Here is a 16,789-nt window from a genome sequence, read left to right as displayed (position 1 = left end):
CCCATCTGGATCAGGCTTATAATGTAGGGGTCTTTAATATTAGTGCGAATTTAATCTGAACGAATATTGAAGCTCATCTGACGGTCCATAAACATTAACTCAAAAGATACCTTTTTGAGTTAATGCAGAGGATACGAATTTGGAATGAATAGACTGGCGTACGGTCACGTGTGCTGCCAGCTCTCCTTGGCTTCCCATCTAACGCTCCAGATTCATTCAACAACAAACTTGAGAGGAAAGAATTCCAACTTTTTGTTTCTCTGTGGCGAATGCGGTAGTGAAATCTGTGTTGTGATTTGCTAACACAATAAAATTTGAGTAGAACTAGGGTGTTCTTAAGCTCATCAAGGTGTTTGGTGAGCTTAACTCTAAAATCCATCAAATCGGTTTTAAATAACGAATCCGAACCATTGGAATCCGCATACCTTACGAGTGATGCGTCTACATGTGAAAATTTTAAACATTCAAATTAATTTAGTATAAAGTCAATCGGTCAAAATTAGAAGGTTAATAAATTAATTATAATAAATTAATTTTAGTGCATTCATTTTTTGAACGTTTTTTGACCGCTTGAGTTTATACTAAATTAATTCAAATGTTTTAAATTTTCACATGTAGATGCATCACTCGTAAGGTATGCAGGTTTCAATAGTTCGGATTCGTCATTTGAAACCGATTTGATGGATTTTGGAGTTAAGCTCACCAAACACTTTGGTGAGCTTAAGAACACCCTAGTTCTACTCATAAAATTCCCTTTAAATTATAGTGATAGATGAACTATTCGTGTTCGCTTCGGCGGGGTAAACAATTCGTGATTCGGGAATAATTCATATATAATTTTGGAATGATTCAGAATTATCCAAATCGGAGATTTCAGTCTCACAATGGAGCTAAAAAAGTAACCAAAATAAATTTCGGGAAAATTCACGAGTAATTCATAAAATTCAGGAAAAATTCACAAATAATTCGTAAAATTCGTGAATAATTCGGTCCAGGTTCGATCAACTGAATAATTCAGTGTTCAGTTTGTTATTACAAAAAAAAAAAATTGTGAATCTTGTGAGTATAGTTTTAGTTATTGTGGATCATAATTGTGGTGTTCTGTATCTCCACATAGCATACTTCTTTTTATTTTTTGGGGCGGCAGCATACACAGAGCATACTTGATCATAATTTTATGTTTTTTTTCTTCTAACCCCGCTGTGTTATTGAATATTGATCGTATATAATACTAGAAAGGCGGCGCCTTTCGTTTTCTTCCAATTTAATGTTATTGAACTTTCACCGCAAGTCATCATATAAAATAAAGGAATTTAGACATGGCTTGTAAAGTCATCCGTAATTTGTAAGAATAATTATAGCATCCATTTAACTTTTATATTAAATTCAATCTATATGATATATATATTTAAAAAGAAATGGGTTATGGTGAGTTATGAAGGTGTTGTTTTATTTTATGCATGTATTTTTATTTTTAAAGTTTAAATAATTGATTTGAACTTTTTCACGTAATTTTTAAATTAAAATATACTTGAGATCAAATTTTACATCTTTTAAAAATAAAATTACTATTTTTTCAATTGGTAGAATATCACTGTTTCTTTTAGAAGATTCTGAACCATCGATAAACTATGATTTTCTATCAATCTAAAAAATAATAAAAGAATTACAAAAAAAACGTATAAATTTGGTCTCCAAACACAATTTAATATGGAGATCGTGTTGAACGGTTCAGATCGGCTATTTCGAATTTGAAATCGTAAAAACATAAGCGTGAAGTAAAATAAGATTCTTACTTCACAAGTCACCATAGTCCATCTCTTTAGAAAATATTATTTGAATTAAATGTATTTTTAATTATTTAGATAATATATTTGTCAAATTTGAATCGATTTGAAAAATGTCTAGTATTTTATCAGACAATTTAAAAGTTTAAACAGTATAATTTTATTGGCTTTACGACGAATAACCTATCAAATTTCAAACGGACTCATTTTATAGATGACAAGACAAGACTTTCGATTTTATTCCTTTTTTGTTTGAAGTAGAGAAAATTAATACACACCCTGTCTTGATAATCGAGAATATATCGATATTTTTTTTAAGTTAAATAATATTTTTAGAAATATATGTACACACTAGAGTTATCCATTTTATTATAAAGATTCTGACATCTTTCTAGTCAGTGTTGTAAAATGCGGCTCATGCGGCCGAATGACATTGTTTCTAGTAGAAGTCTTAGACTAGGGCTTAAAAAACACACTATGGTATATATAGTGTATTTGACAAACATACCAAACCGATGCAACAAATCAGATGAGATGAGTGAGGACTACAAATTAGATGAGAAGAAGAGCAAGAAATACGGGAGGCAGCAGCGCAGCGCGGCTAGATGAAGCAGAGTCGAGAGCAGAGGGAAAAAACAATTTCAGCAAGAACGAGATAGAAAGCAAAAAGGAGAGGATTTTCATTATCTTCTTCAGTTTTTCTCCTATAAATATACTCCTCACATTACATGTAAAAATTTATTGGCTTTAGTAGACAAATTTGGGGTATGATTTCGTTCTTTCAAAATAAAGAAGGAATATTTGTTCGGAATGCAAATTTTAGAGATTACACGTCATCAGCTACTCAATTTTGTGTTGAATTTATTTGTTTACTCAATTCATACTCTATTTGATTTCAATTTAAGAATTTTGATATTACAAAATTCCGGTTTTAATTACTAAGCCCTTAAAAATGGAAATTTAGAAATAATTTACCACACTTGGTAGATGATATAGTTGAATTTTCAAAATGACAAGATTTTGATGAGGTTATTTCAAACTAAATTTAATGCAAACACGTAACAGTGTAAATTAAGTTCCTTACTAAGGAAAAATGTGCGTCAAATTTAGTTTGCTTTGGGAGGGAATGTGTTATCCTTGGCAAATTTATATTGGGCCTAATAGGCTCAAATTAATGTTATCACGATTCGGTTTGCTTTGGGCCTTTTGGTGTCTTCAAGTTGTGTACGCAGATTGTACGATTTTGCTTCCAAAATAAAATAAAGCAGATTAGGTAGAATATCTGATTAGGGGAAATAAATCTGCTGTTATTTCAAAGGAATAACAGGAACCTGTTATTCCAATCCCAACAAGTGATTATCATTGAGATTCGCACATAAAAAAGTTTTTCTGTTAAGATTCACGTATGAAAAATTGAACGGTTGGGTTCGGGATAACAGGTTCATGTTATTCCAAGGGAATAAAATCAGATTTATTTCCCTGATTAATTAGGATCCAGCAGGCAACTGCTTAATTAGGCTCTATAGTCCGTACCAAATTTCACAACATATGGCGTGTAATATATAGTTGGAATTTGAATTGAGCTGAGGGAGCTGGAACCCAAATCATTGCATGTAAATAATATGTTGACTTATTGTTTCCCCAACATATATTGTTTGGATGGCATGTTGTGAAGTAAATTTGAGATTATATGTTTGACACTTAGAATAGTAGAAGAAATTCAGGTTCTCATCTTTGGATTTTTTTAAGAAAAATAAAATTGATTCATAAACTTTTATTGCTATCAATTTACTTTTCGAATTAATTAGAGATCAAATATCCATCAATAATCATGGTAGTCCCCTAATTATGTGTCATGCAAAATGTATGATGATTCATAGGCAATTTACGAAGCTGCTACACACTCCCAATCTCTCTATTTTTTATTTATTTTTTTTTTTTTTGAAAGTTTCGTAGAGGTTGCGAAGTGGGGTGAGCATGACTCGAACTCTTGATCTTTGAGCAAAGGCGGACCTAGGATTTTCGTCAGGGGGAGCAAAAAAATATCGAACGGGTTTAAATAGCTAATCAGGTTTAGATCCATTAACTAATAAGGTATTCGATAAAAAAACATTGCTTGAACTTGTACTTTCCAATACTCTGACTTGTAATTTATGATTCTCTGACCTATAATTCTAATTATCAATCATAATTTAAGAAATTTATTTTAATTTTAACTCTAAATTTAATTAGTCCGAATTATAATTCAAACATTCAGAGGGGGCAAAGTCAATCGGAACATCCCAAACATCACTAAAACTCAAAATCAAAATCGAGGGAGAGGGGCAGCTGCCCCTCCCCCGGAGTACTTTAGATCCGCCCCCGTCTTTGAGTATTTGATCTAATTAGGACTCTCAAGCTAACTGCGTTACCGCTTTATTCTTCTCCCAATCTCGCTAATGTATGAAAAATTGAACGCTTATAATTAAGATGTCAAACTCATAAATTTTGTAGTACTTAATATATCATGTCTTCATGTTCATTCCTCAATACTCACATGTTGTTGCTAAATTGAAAAGAAAGCGAGAAGCCATCTCCTACTTTGGTTCTCATCACTAGCAAGCTTTACTCCTGCACTTAATTTATATACCCACATGGTTGTCATAAAACAAAAGAAAATTAATTTTACAGTTATAACATATATTCAACTTTTATATAAATCTATTTGACATCTTGTAAAAAATTATCCGAATAACAAAACTAATATGTGTATGCGCGCGCAGACCAAACTCATATCTATTCGAAATATTTTTAGTGTTTCATTAAGAAAATTAAAATTTTAATGATTTTATGATATATGATATATGATGAATTAATTCAAATTTGACACATACTATTATTTAGAGTAGAGTAAGGCTTGGGTGTTATGGATAGCATAAGGCCATCTCGTGCTATGGCCTCAAAAACCTATCGTATAACCTTCAAACTTTGATTTAAATAGCTCAATAAATTGGTTATATAATAAACTTGTAGAATACTAATTTTTACTATTTATTATGATTTACGAAAGATGGCCAAAAATTGCCTAAATTTTCTTTTATTTTCCTATTCATTTTTGGCCATCTTTCATAAATAATAATAAATAGTAAAATAATTTCAAAAATAGTAAAAATTAATATTCTACAAGTTTATTATATAACCAATTTATTGAGCTATTTAAATCAAAGTTTGAAGGTTATACGATAAGTTTTTTAGACCGTAATACGTGATGACCTTATGCTATCCATAGCACCCAAGTCTTACTCTTTAAAGTAATTAGAAATACATGTACCATTTTAACTTTAAATTTAAACAATAGATAAAAAGAAAACTAAAAGCACAATATGACAATCTAAAACTTAGATCAGAATATATAACCAATCCACAGCCCAACAAAATTTTACAGAAAGGGTCGTACAACTTGCTAAGCCCAAACAAGTTCTAAACATGTGAAAAATCTAAAGAGTTGGTCTCCTGCATTAAAACCCTCGATCCGACACTGAATGTAAAGTAAAACTACCTTTTATGCACAAATAGTCAACTAAACCGAGATACCTCCTGATTTAATTTCAACCATTAATTCTCCTATACTTGCATACTCTCCTCTACGGGTTCAACTCTAACCTGATTAACTGTGGGACCCACCTGACCAACATCCTGCTGGCTAATCCCAAACAGGCACCGTCTGCAGGTTGGGCAGGTGCACTGTGTCGACAGCCACTTGTCGATGCATCGCACATGAAAACCGTGGTTGCACACGGGTAATACCCTAACATGCACACCATGTTTGAACTCCGATAGACATATGGTGCACTCAGATCCAGACCCAGTGAGTTCCAGCCTAGATGAATATACTAATATCGGTAAGACTTGCAACGCCTCCTTTCCTTTAATTTTGGTCGATGATTGGGTTTGGATCTCGTCATTTGCTGATGAATCGGGCGATCCATGGTTGCATGTTTGACTTGTAAAACGAAGGATGCAGCGCACTGCCACATTCACAGCTAGAGCACATATTACGCCACATACTAGAATGGAGAGGATCAGCACAATGTCAGCATTGAAGGTGCTGAACTGGCCACCGAGTCGAGTTCGGGCTAGTGCTTCGGATCGGGTCTGGTTAAGTTTGTCTTGGGTTGGTAAGAGGGAAGGAGGGGGTGAGATGCTTGTTAATAATTTGTTGATATTTGTTTGGGACAGAAGCTTTCTGGAGTGTACTTCCATAGAAATATTTGCTTTCTTTTAATTTGGATGGAGATGTATGTCTTAATTATAGCTCCAGGAGACACAAATATATATACTAGCTAGAGCCTAGAAGTCACATAGGAGAGGAGCATGCACGAATTCGTATCCTCTGAGATATCTCAAACTTTGCGTGACTTTATGGAAAATTCCAACCGTTTAAATACGTTCTACACGAATCTCAAAGCACACATAATACTGACCCCCTACATCACCCCGAATAGGTACCGGACACGTCGGTCACGCAAAAGTTGAGATATCTCAGAGGATACGCACTCAGCATGCACCAGCTAAAAGTTATGTATTATTAGACCTATTAAAATAAAGTAAATTGTCCCTTATGGAGTTTAGAAATTGAATTGGGAATTGTGGTGTCCGTACATGGTGCGGCTCCATTTTCTTCAAACTATTGGAATCACAGGTTGTCTAGTAACTAATTTATTTTTGCGACTATTGCTTAGTGTGGTTGGTAGTGACATAAATCTTCTTAATTAAAAATTAAGGGCTCGAATTATGAATGTGTAGAAATAGTGTGTGTAAGTATCTATGTGAGTGGGTGGAGCCTATACGTACGCTATTATAAAGAAAAATATATATTTTTCTTTTTGAGAGGTCTAGCTAGCTAGCTAGTAACTAATTTCTTGATTGAAAATTATTATATTATCTAGCCTCATATATCCAGTAGTTGGCTCTAGGGGTGTAAGCAAAATTACAAGTTGGATATGGATAAGATTTTTTTTTTTTTTTTTTTTAACTTAACGGATATGAATATGAGTAAGATTTTTTTTTTATTAACTTATCAGATTAAAGTATGGATAAGAGCAACATTCATATAGGATATATACTTGATAAATATTAAATTAAATATGTCCTCTTTTATTTATGTGTGCTATATTTTTTTTTTGTTATTTCAATTAGATTGATTTATACAACATTTAATATTTTTTTATTAGTAAATTATGACAGAATTAAACCGTACCACATTTTATATCATGCATATTTGAGTACTAATTTAATCATTTTTAAAATAATAGGAAAGAAAATACAATTTTTAGATTTTCTAATATTAGATACATGATGTGTTTAATATTTTTTTATTTATTTGTTGTATTTTAGATTAAATTATATTAATTATCTTAACAAATTAATAAGGGTATGATATTAATAAGGCAAAAGTTAACAGATATGAATAAGACTAATTCTATATAGTTATGGATAGAAGTTGGTTACTCTACTTCCATAAGCATACGAGGGCATATGCTTATAAGTCATTTTTACGTTTTTAATGTTCAAATGATCGATTTGAAGTAAATTTAATCTCCATATAAATACTTTCACCCATCTCATATATATTGTACCCACTAAAAAAAAATATGTTGCTATCCGTAAGAGTAAAAAATATTTTTTGCATGACATTGGTACCAGTGACGTAGTCAGGATTTGAGTTAGGGGTGGGCAAAAAGTTTCATGTTACCTGGTTACTAGGTCAGTAAGCAAAATTAACTTTTATACTTGAATTATTTTAATCTATTTCATCAAATTCTAAATCAGATTTAAACAAAAATCAAGAAAAACATTAATACTCAACAATTTTAGTCAATTATCAGTCGCAATTTGCAATTTAATTCATTCGATTGGATTCTAGTAATAAATTGTTAAAGAATAGAGGTAGACAGACCAACATATTTATACTACTTCATACCTAATTTTAAAATTTCAGGAGTAGGCAATTGCCTACCCCTGTTACATAGTGGCTCCGCTACTGATTGGTACCATTGACACCCCTGTTACATAATGGCACTCGATCGAATAATCCGCATTCGCACGCTGAGACAACTCAGCTTTTGAGTTGATACGTGTAAAAATCTGAACCGGTCAGCACAAATCTTAATGCAACCCATTTCCTATTAATACACTATGTAGATCTTAATTATCGTCACCGTTTAAAATTTAACTCATAAATCAAAAAAGTTAAAAGTTGATCAATTATACAGAGGATACGCTTCCAGTTGTCCCCAGACGGTACTTAATTTCCTATTCTATCAGCACAACCCAAAAAAATTTATTCCTTTTTTGGACGTAATTAAGTGGCCTGTACCTCTAGATGTATATATATATATATGAGTAAAGCTAGGGTGTGATGTGCTCATCGAGAGAGTTTGGTGAGTACAACTCCAAAAGTATATCGGATCGATTTCAAACGTCAAATATATCTAAACCGTTGAAATCCATGTACTTCATGAGTGATGCATGTACATGCAAAATTTTAAAAGTTTCGAATTTATTTGCTACAAGGTCAAGCAGTCAAAAAAATGATAAAAAATTGAATATATAAAACAACTTATAAATTAACTTATAAAAAGTTCATTTATTTAACCGCTTGACCTTGTAACAAATAAACTCGAAACATTCAAAATTTTGCATGTAAATGCATCACTCATGAAGTACATGGATTACAACAGTTTGAATTCGGCGTTTAAAGTCGATCTGATATACTTTTAGAGTTGTGCTCACCAAACTCCCTTGGTGAGCACATCACACCCTAGCTTTGCTCTCTCTCTCTCTCTCTCTCTCTCTCTCTCTATATATATATATATATAGGAGGGTTAAAATGCACCCTCCCCTCATGTCTTCATTTTCAAAGTTTAAATAGTCGATTCGAACCTTCCAACATGTTCTTCATATTAAAATGTGCTTGGAGACCAAATTTTATATTTTTTGGAAATTTTTTACTATTTTTTTAGAATTTTTGAAAATCATCACTTTGCTGAATTTATTATTATTATTTAGTTTAATAAAAAATTCTGAAAAAAATAATAAAAAATTTCCAAAAAATATATAATTTGGTCTCCAAGCACATTTTAATATGAAGAACATGTTGGAAGGTTCGAATCGACTATTTAAACTTTGAAAATGAAGATATGAGAGAAGGGTGCACGTTAGGAGCACAAAAAGAGGATGCATTTTAACCCTCCTCATATATATATATATATATATAGAGTAAAGCTAGCGTGTGACATGCTCACCAAGAAAGTTTGGTGAGCATAACTCCAAAAGTATATCGGATCGACGTCAAATGTCAAATCCAAACCGTTGAAATCCATGTACTTCATGAGTGATGCATATATATGCAAAATTTTGAAAGTTTCGAGTTTATTTGCTACACGGTCAAGTGGTCAAAGAAATGAACATTTTATTATAAGTTATTTTATATATTCAATTTTTATTATTTCTTTGACCACTTGACCGTGTAGCAAATAAACTCGAAACTTTCAAAATTTTGCATATATATGCATCACTCATGAAGTACATGGATTTCAACAGTTTGGATTTGGCATTTGATGTCGATCCGATATACTTTTGGAGTTATGCTCACCAAACTTTCTTGGTGAGCATGTCACACGCTAGCTTTACTCTATATATATATATATATAGAGAGAGAGAGAGAGAGAGAGAGAGAGACTAATATGCATTGGGTAGCATATGGGCCGATATGCATATGGTCCAAAATTTGAAATTTCAAAATTCAAAAAGTCAATCTGAACCATTCCTCTTATTCTCCATATTAATATGTGCTTGGAGACCAAATTTTATATTTTTCTGAATTTTTTTACTATTTATTAAGCCACTTTGAAAATTATTGATCCAACGGTGGCTTAACAAAACAGTAAAATCAGCAGCCACCGTTGGATCAGCAATTTTCAAAGTTGGCTTAATAAATAGTAAAAAATTCAGAAAAATATAAAATTTGGTCTCCAAGCACATATTAATATGGAGAACAAGACGAACGGTTCATATCGACTTTTTGGATTTTGAAATTTCAAATTTGGACCGTATGTATATTGGCCCATATGCTACCGAATGCATATTAGTCTCTCTCTCTATATATATATATTGTGTGTGTGTGTGTCTCTTGAATATCTCGTATCAAATTAATTCTAAATTTTATAATTTTTAGTAAGAAAACATATTTGATGACATGAAATAAAATTCGATAACATATTTGATGACATGAAATAAGCTTTAGTTTTAAAATTTTAAATTAATTTAGTCATAAAACTATTTTTTTTTGTCATAATATGTTATGGATAATTTGAGAAACACTGAGCCAAGACCAATAATTGCTGCAATAAAAAACAAATTAAGTTATGCAAGTGCACTGTGCACTGAGGAGTAAATGCTTCATGAATCAATGTTAATCTACAACGTAGCACATCTAATTACTATATGTATATATATAGCCCCTAAGGCCTAAGCCAATTAGCCCACAAGATTTTGACACGTATTATATATCCATGTAAGCAGTGACAGTACATATATAGTAGCCAAGCTCAACCATCGGTGTATAGACACATCAGCAGTGACTTGGAATAAATGATAACACGTGTCAACAGGAGATGAATTTCAGGGCTTGTGGGTCTAGCTAGGACTTGAGTTAGTGGAGGCTCCACAATATATACACGAGTACCATGATGAATCTTGTCATATTGAGGATGTGCATGAATTATTAGTTAGTGCTCATTGAATGGTGGATAGAATGAATTCTTTCATGGTCAGCATCTATTATTATAATATTGTAACATTTTAATGACTAAAGCTTATTTGTACGTACTTGGAATTTGGATATATATATATAGCTAATTAATTCTGTTGTGTGCTTTAGCTGGTGGGTAACCTTTATCGATCCCTTTTAAGTTTTCAAAAGATAAGAATAGAACGATTGACAGAAAGTACACTAAACAAAACATCAAGATATGATCAAGATTTTTACATTTAATTAATTGATTTGACAATACTAGCTGATGTTTGTCATGACAAGTTAAGTTTCAAATCGGAATTTATATATCAAATAATATATATATATATAACACGTCGATCCCGACATCATTAATATAAAAACAATGAGATTTTATGCATGCACTAATACTTAATGAACAATTCAAGTATATTTGAATGGATTATATCGTAAATAGTGATTATCACTCGAGTCTAGGAAAAAAAAGCTATTTTGAGTAGCGATATCTAGCTATCACATAAGCTAGCTATTGTAACAAGAGCTATACTTATTTTTAATATTGTGTAATTAACTAACAAAAAATTCATAAAAGAAAAATAAACTCAAATGATTTTTCTCGCTGATGATTTTAATTTTCTCCGTTAAAACTGATTATTCGTCCAAAAGACATAATTAAGAGCGGATCTTAAAAACATATAAAATAAACAGATTGGGTCCATGCATCCGACAATATTGACTAGCCAATGAATGCACTGAAAGGGAAGTTAGCATTATATATATTCATCTTAGGCTGCTTCAGAGTTAAGGGACTAACTTACTTGAGAGATGCATAAAATAAGATTTCCATCAACAGAAGTGCACCAGCTAGTTGAGAAAATATCTGCATTAATTTCTTGTATATACAAGCTCAAATATTCTTTTTTTTTTTTTGTGAGAAAAGTGAATATACAACCACCGTTTTTTTTATTTTATAAAAATTAGTGACTTTAAATGCCAACTAACAATTTCATTGATAAAAAAACATATTTAAAATGATTCAAATGGCTCTAATAATTTCTAAATCTAAATTCTTTTATTTTCATTAATTCATCTAGACTACTCTCATGATCATCTAGTCCTACATATTTAATTAAACTCTTAAACGCTCTAATACCTCATTTTACATCTATATATCTTAATGACCGGATCCATTTTCGTCCGATAACCGCCGCGTTACTGAAAGCAAATTTTTTTGATGGATTACCAAACTAAAATTACTGTTACCAGCCCATAGAGTAAATATCAAACCTAGATATATAGAACTACAACCCATGCATACATAAGTTTCAAAAAGCATACTACGTACCATATTACAATCACAAGAAAAACATCAGCTAAATGATGAACACATGATGGGGATTAAACTCCTGATAAATCCACATAGCTACAAAAATCGTTTGTTAAAACATGGCATAAAAAAGGCACTACAAAATGCAAACTACAGGGAGCCCCCATTGTCAGAATCAGGATCTCTCTGTATCAGACATAGGGATTGACCCAGAAATTAGTGACAGATTGTTGGATTCCTCTCCCTCTTCGCCTTCCTAGCTCTTTCTCTACCTCTTCCTCTACCATCTCGATTTAGCAATTGAATTAGATCCTGATAGCCATCTGTTTTTCCAAAGGAGGATTGTATCCTCTCTACACAAGCTCAAGTATACTTAATTACCTACATGCACAGTGAACTAGTTGATTATCGCTAGCTTGAGATTTGAATAATGTAAAGAACAATTAATATATAACATAAATTTAACAAATATATATAAAAAAAAAACTACTTAAAAGGAGAAAAATTTATGTGGTCCTACTTTCTTGCAACTACGAATGCTATTAGAATTTGCATCTTTATTTATGTTGGTTGTTAATCACCCGTGCGAATATTTTTTTCCGTAGTTCATTATGCACGCGAAAAAAAAAAACTGAAACGTACCCACGTATTTATTATGAGTGGCGTCTTAATTTTACCAAAAAATATCGATACTTACATTAAGTCCGACTGCGATTATTACATTTAAGTCCGACAGCGATTAATCTTTTGGGGGTAACTAGAGTTTGATGTGATGATTAATCTTTTATTCCTGGCTCCTGCTCATATTAAGGTTTCAACGAGATATGCATTTAACTTGCATGTAAATGAATTTAAATGCCTTAACACATGATTACATTTATAAAAAACTAATCCCTTTTATTAATTAACATGATTACATCTGTCGTAATACAGATTAACAGATGTAAGTGTGCTCTCCAGTCTCCTGGGGGATCAGCTCCCATTGACTGTGACTGTGTGCTGTTTCGTTTATTAATGAAACTGGGCTCCGGCTTTTTAAACCAAAAAAAAAAAAAAAAAAAAAAATCTGTCGTAATACAAGTAATGTCTAATTTGAAAACACTAGGAACCTTAATTTCTGATATTCGATATACAGGCTGTGGCTAAATTGCTGCTGGCAGCAGTTCTGCCCAAGTGCTGCCGGGGCTATATTTAGCCGTGTGATGTCTAAACAACAAATCCAAACCGTTAGATGTTTAATCTATATTATAATCTACTTGGAGACCAAATTTTATATTTTTTGGAATTTTTTTACTATTTATTAAGCTGGTTTGAAAACTGCTGATTTCAATGCTGCAGAAAATTACTGAAATCAGCGGTTTTCAAACCAACTTAATAAATAGTAAAAATATTCCAAAAAATGTAAAATTTGGTCTCCAAGTAGATTATAATATAGATTAAACATCTAACGGTTTAGATTTGTTGTTTGAACATCAAAAAATAGAAAAAACAGTGGCAGCACCTCCGGCTAAAATGCTGCCAGCAGCAAATTAGCCGGACCCTCGATATACATATAAGCTTTAATAATGTCCTCAAAATGTTACAATATTATAATAGGTGTCTTACCTGGAAAGCTTGGTCGATTCTATCTGCCACTAATAAGCACTAATAATGCACATCCTCATGCATTAAGACAAGATTCACCATGTTACTCGTATTTTAATTATGGAGTCTCCATTAACACAAATTCTGGTCCCGCGCCTAAATGCATCTCCTATTGACACGTGTCATAATTTATGCCAAGTCACTGCTGATGTGTCTATACACCGATGGTTGAGCTTGGCTACGCTGTATTCCCCTGTTTGTACACTGATGATTACGTGTTAATCCTGTGGGCTAAGCGCACATGGAATTTGATCGTAGTAGTTTTACATTGATTAATGAAACACTTATCCTTAACGTGTCAATTCTGTGGGCTATATATATCACAACTAGGGCTGCTCATGAGCCGAGTTTAGAACAATTTGGATTCAACTCGCAAACTCATGGGCTGAGTTGAGTCTGAGTTGCTAATTCAGTTACGAGTTAGAAACTTCAATTTGAAATCAACTTGTGAACAACTCGAGTCGAGGCGAGTCGACTCGTGATTCATAATGTAGTACATAGTGGGATAATATAATTTAATTTTAACAAAAGAAATATTACATAGTTTATCAAAATAATACACAATTAATTAATTACAGTACATAATAAGATAATGGCCAATACATAATTAAAAATTACGAAAATACTAAAATAGTACATAATGAAAAATTACCAAATAGATAATGTTTAGTCGTTTGAGAAGTGATTCTTTTTTTTAGTTTCAAGCGACAATATAATAGATTGTGAGAAACATGTATAATGTTTGAGGACGCAAAAATTAGGAACATATATATTAGAGTTTGGTATGAGTCCAACCAAATTAATTTCGAACTGAGTTGGAGGTAACTTGGATTCAACTTATAAATTAACTAAGTCAGAAAAATCGAGTCAGTTTTGACTCAAGTTAGTTTCAACTTGAATTACAGCGAGTCGAATCCAAATTGATTCCGAACTGAGTTTCAAGTCATAAGCTTTTTGTGCACCCCTACCCCTAGATTCACAACAAGAATTCCGGGCTTCCGCGAGGTTAGTTTAATTAGCCTCGCGGATAAGTTTTTACCGAGGCTAATTTAATTGGGTCGGCAATAATGGGAGGATACGCTCGGGATAGGAGGCATCTGCGATTCTAGCTAATAAATTAGCTTCGTGGATAAGTTATGCACGGTAGAAAAAAAAAATTATTGGAATAAATTGGCCTCGCGTTTAAGTTATGCAGGGGTACCAAACAATTTGAATTTTGTGGTGTAGACTTTTATACGAAAACTATCCTTGGAAATAAATTTAGTGCCTAATCTATGCACAGGAATAATACGTGGCAGACTACAGAAAGGGTTTTTTTTTTTTCTTTTCTAAGAATTTAATTAGCATCTTCTATGCATAGAACCTGAAAATGATTTCTGCCAATGTATTAACGTAAAAAATGTTGATGTTTAATTGATAATTACAAAAGTACTAAATACTTGAATCCAAATGCTTAAGAATCAAAAATATTAATCGAGCTGTGTTTGAAAGCCAAAAAAATAAATGTACTAATTAGGTACATCTTCTTCTCTTTCAGATGTCGCAAACATCTGATTACTGCGAGATCTTCTGAATGCTACTGTGATATCTTCTGGATCCACCGGGTCTAGAACACCTTGTGAAGTATTACTTTGCGTAATTCTTATAAGAATCCTGGAATATCATGGGATATAAAATCCCTTGAGATGGTACTTAATTAACAATACTCGATCAAAATGGATCTAAACAGCCACCGCCGAAGCATAGCAAGGCACCCCTCTAGTATTAGTTAAGACCATACATGACTCAATTTATATTGGTATATTATGCAGAATATAAAGGCATGATGGACACGCTTATTGACAGGATAAGCAATTTAACATCGATCAGCAACGAACTGAGGAATCCACAACATTCAAGTCTGCATATTCCAATATGTACATCCACAAATTTAACAGAAATTACTAAAAACAAAGTTGTTCCAACAACCTAAATCAAATTTAGTTCCCTAATTATGACCATTTATAACTAATCCCTCTAGTCCCACTAGCGAAAATTTTCAGTAACTTCGCACTCCCCGTCACCGCTATGGATTGTTATTTTCAGCCTGCGCATCTTGCCTTTTACCAGATGTACCCTGTTGCGTAAATTATGAAGGCGTTTTATTTAAGCCACTTGAACGAATCTAGATATGTTCATGTAGGAAAAGTAATAGGAAATAATTAATTTAGTAGTGGTACTTACAGGAAACACGGGCTGAGGTAACCCGCTCCGATCATATAGTGTCTTGATGAGACTTGTGTATTGAGACGTTATCTTATTAATGGCTTCCAACTCCGCACGGTGCATGACATCTTTCATGGCCAGTGCCTCAATCATCATTCTGGTAGTCTGTTCTGCGGTGTAGTATTTGGGGTCCTCTGTAGAGGTTGCTATGCTATTCGTTGATCCAATCTGCGAAACTCGTGTGGCGGCCATTTGAATCGGCCGACTTCCAAGCCCAAAAATTCTTCCATTGACTGGCCCACCGACAATATCATTCCACACATCGATATCTTTCATGCCTTTTGCTTGCAATTGCTCTCTGCACCAATCAAACATTTCCTGCAAGGGTACAATTTAATTAAGTATCATCCTTAATATTAACAAAATAGGGCCATCTCACATTTAATTCTATCGAGTTGATTTACTAACCGAAACTGCCTTTGCTCGTTCATTCACATACACAGGACCACTTGGTCCCTTTCTTATGTGACTCCACATTCTATGCTGATCCTGTGGTTGATGAAACAATTAAGGTAAGATTGTCATACATTTTGAATAACCTGTCTCGTATTACCCTACAGTTCCAGATATTGATGTATAATTGTATATAATGCTATATATGAACCATTGAGGGATAAACTTTGCCATATATAACAAGTACCTATGTTAATTCCAGATAATTGCATATTGTCAGAAAACCACTAACCCCTAATACTTTCTTTTTCTCTGCTGCACGCCTTCTCGTGTACACCCCAATAGATTTTTTGACTTCAGACCCAGCGCCGTTATGGTCTGTCTGGTCCGACTGCTTTTACTCCTGCAACTTAGGATGTAAAGTAGTCAGTTGTATGAGAATTCACCAGTGCACGTGATCAGTAATGGGCATAATGTCTCATTTTGGAGTCATAACTGGGACAGGGGCATTATGAAAACCGCACTACCTAATCTGTTCTCACATACGATTGACAAGGACATATCAGTGTGGGAAGTGATCACAACAGTACACCTGCA

The 16,789-nt window shown here is 32.9% G+C and overlaps 1 pseudogene; it reads right to left on the bottom strand.

The window, feature by feature from the left end:
* Nucleotides 1-5,390: 5,390 nt before the first annotated feature.
* LOC144575270 (RING-H2 finger protein ATL79 pseudogene) lies at nucleotides 5,391-6,029 on the bottom strand (annotated as a pseudogene).
* Between the last annotated feature and the right edge of the window lie 10,760 nt (nucleotides 6,030-16,789).

Source organism: Carex rostrata, chromosome 24 (assembly GCF_964058835.1).
Source record: "Carex rostrata chromosome 24, lpCarRost1.2, whole genome shotgun sequence".
Lineage (NCBI taxonomy): Eukaryota > Viridiplantae > Streptophyta > Magnoliopsida > Poales > Cyperaceae > Carex > Carex rostrata.
This window is presented reverse-complemented; position numbering and strand designations above follow the sequence as displayed.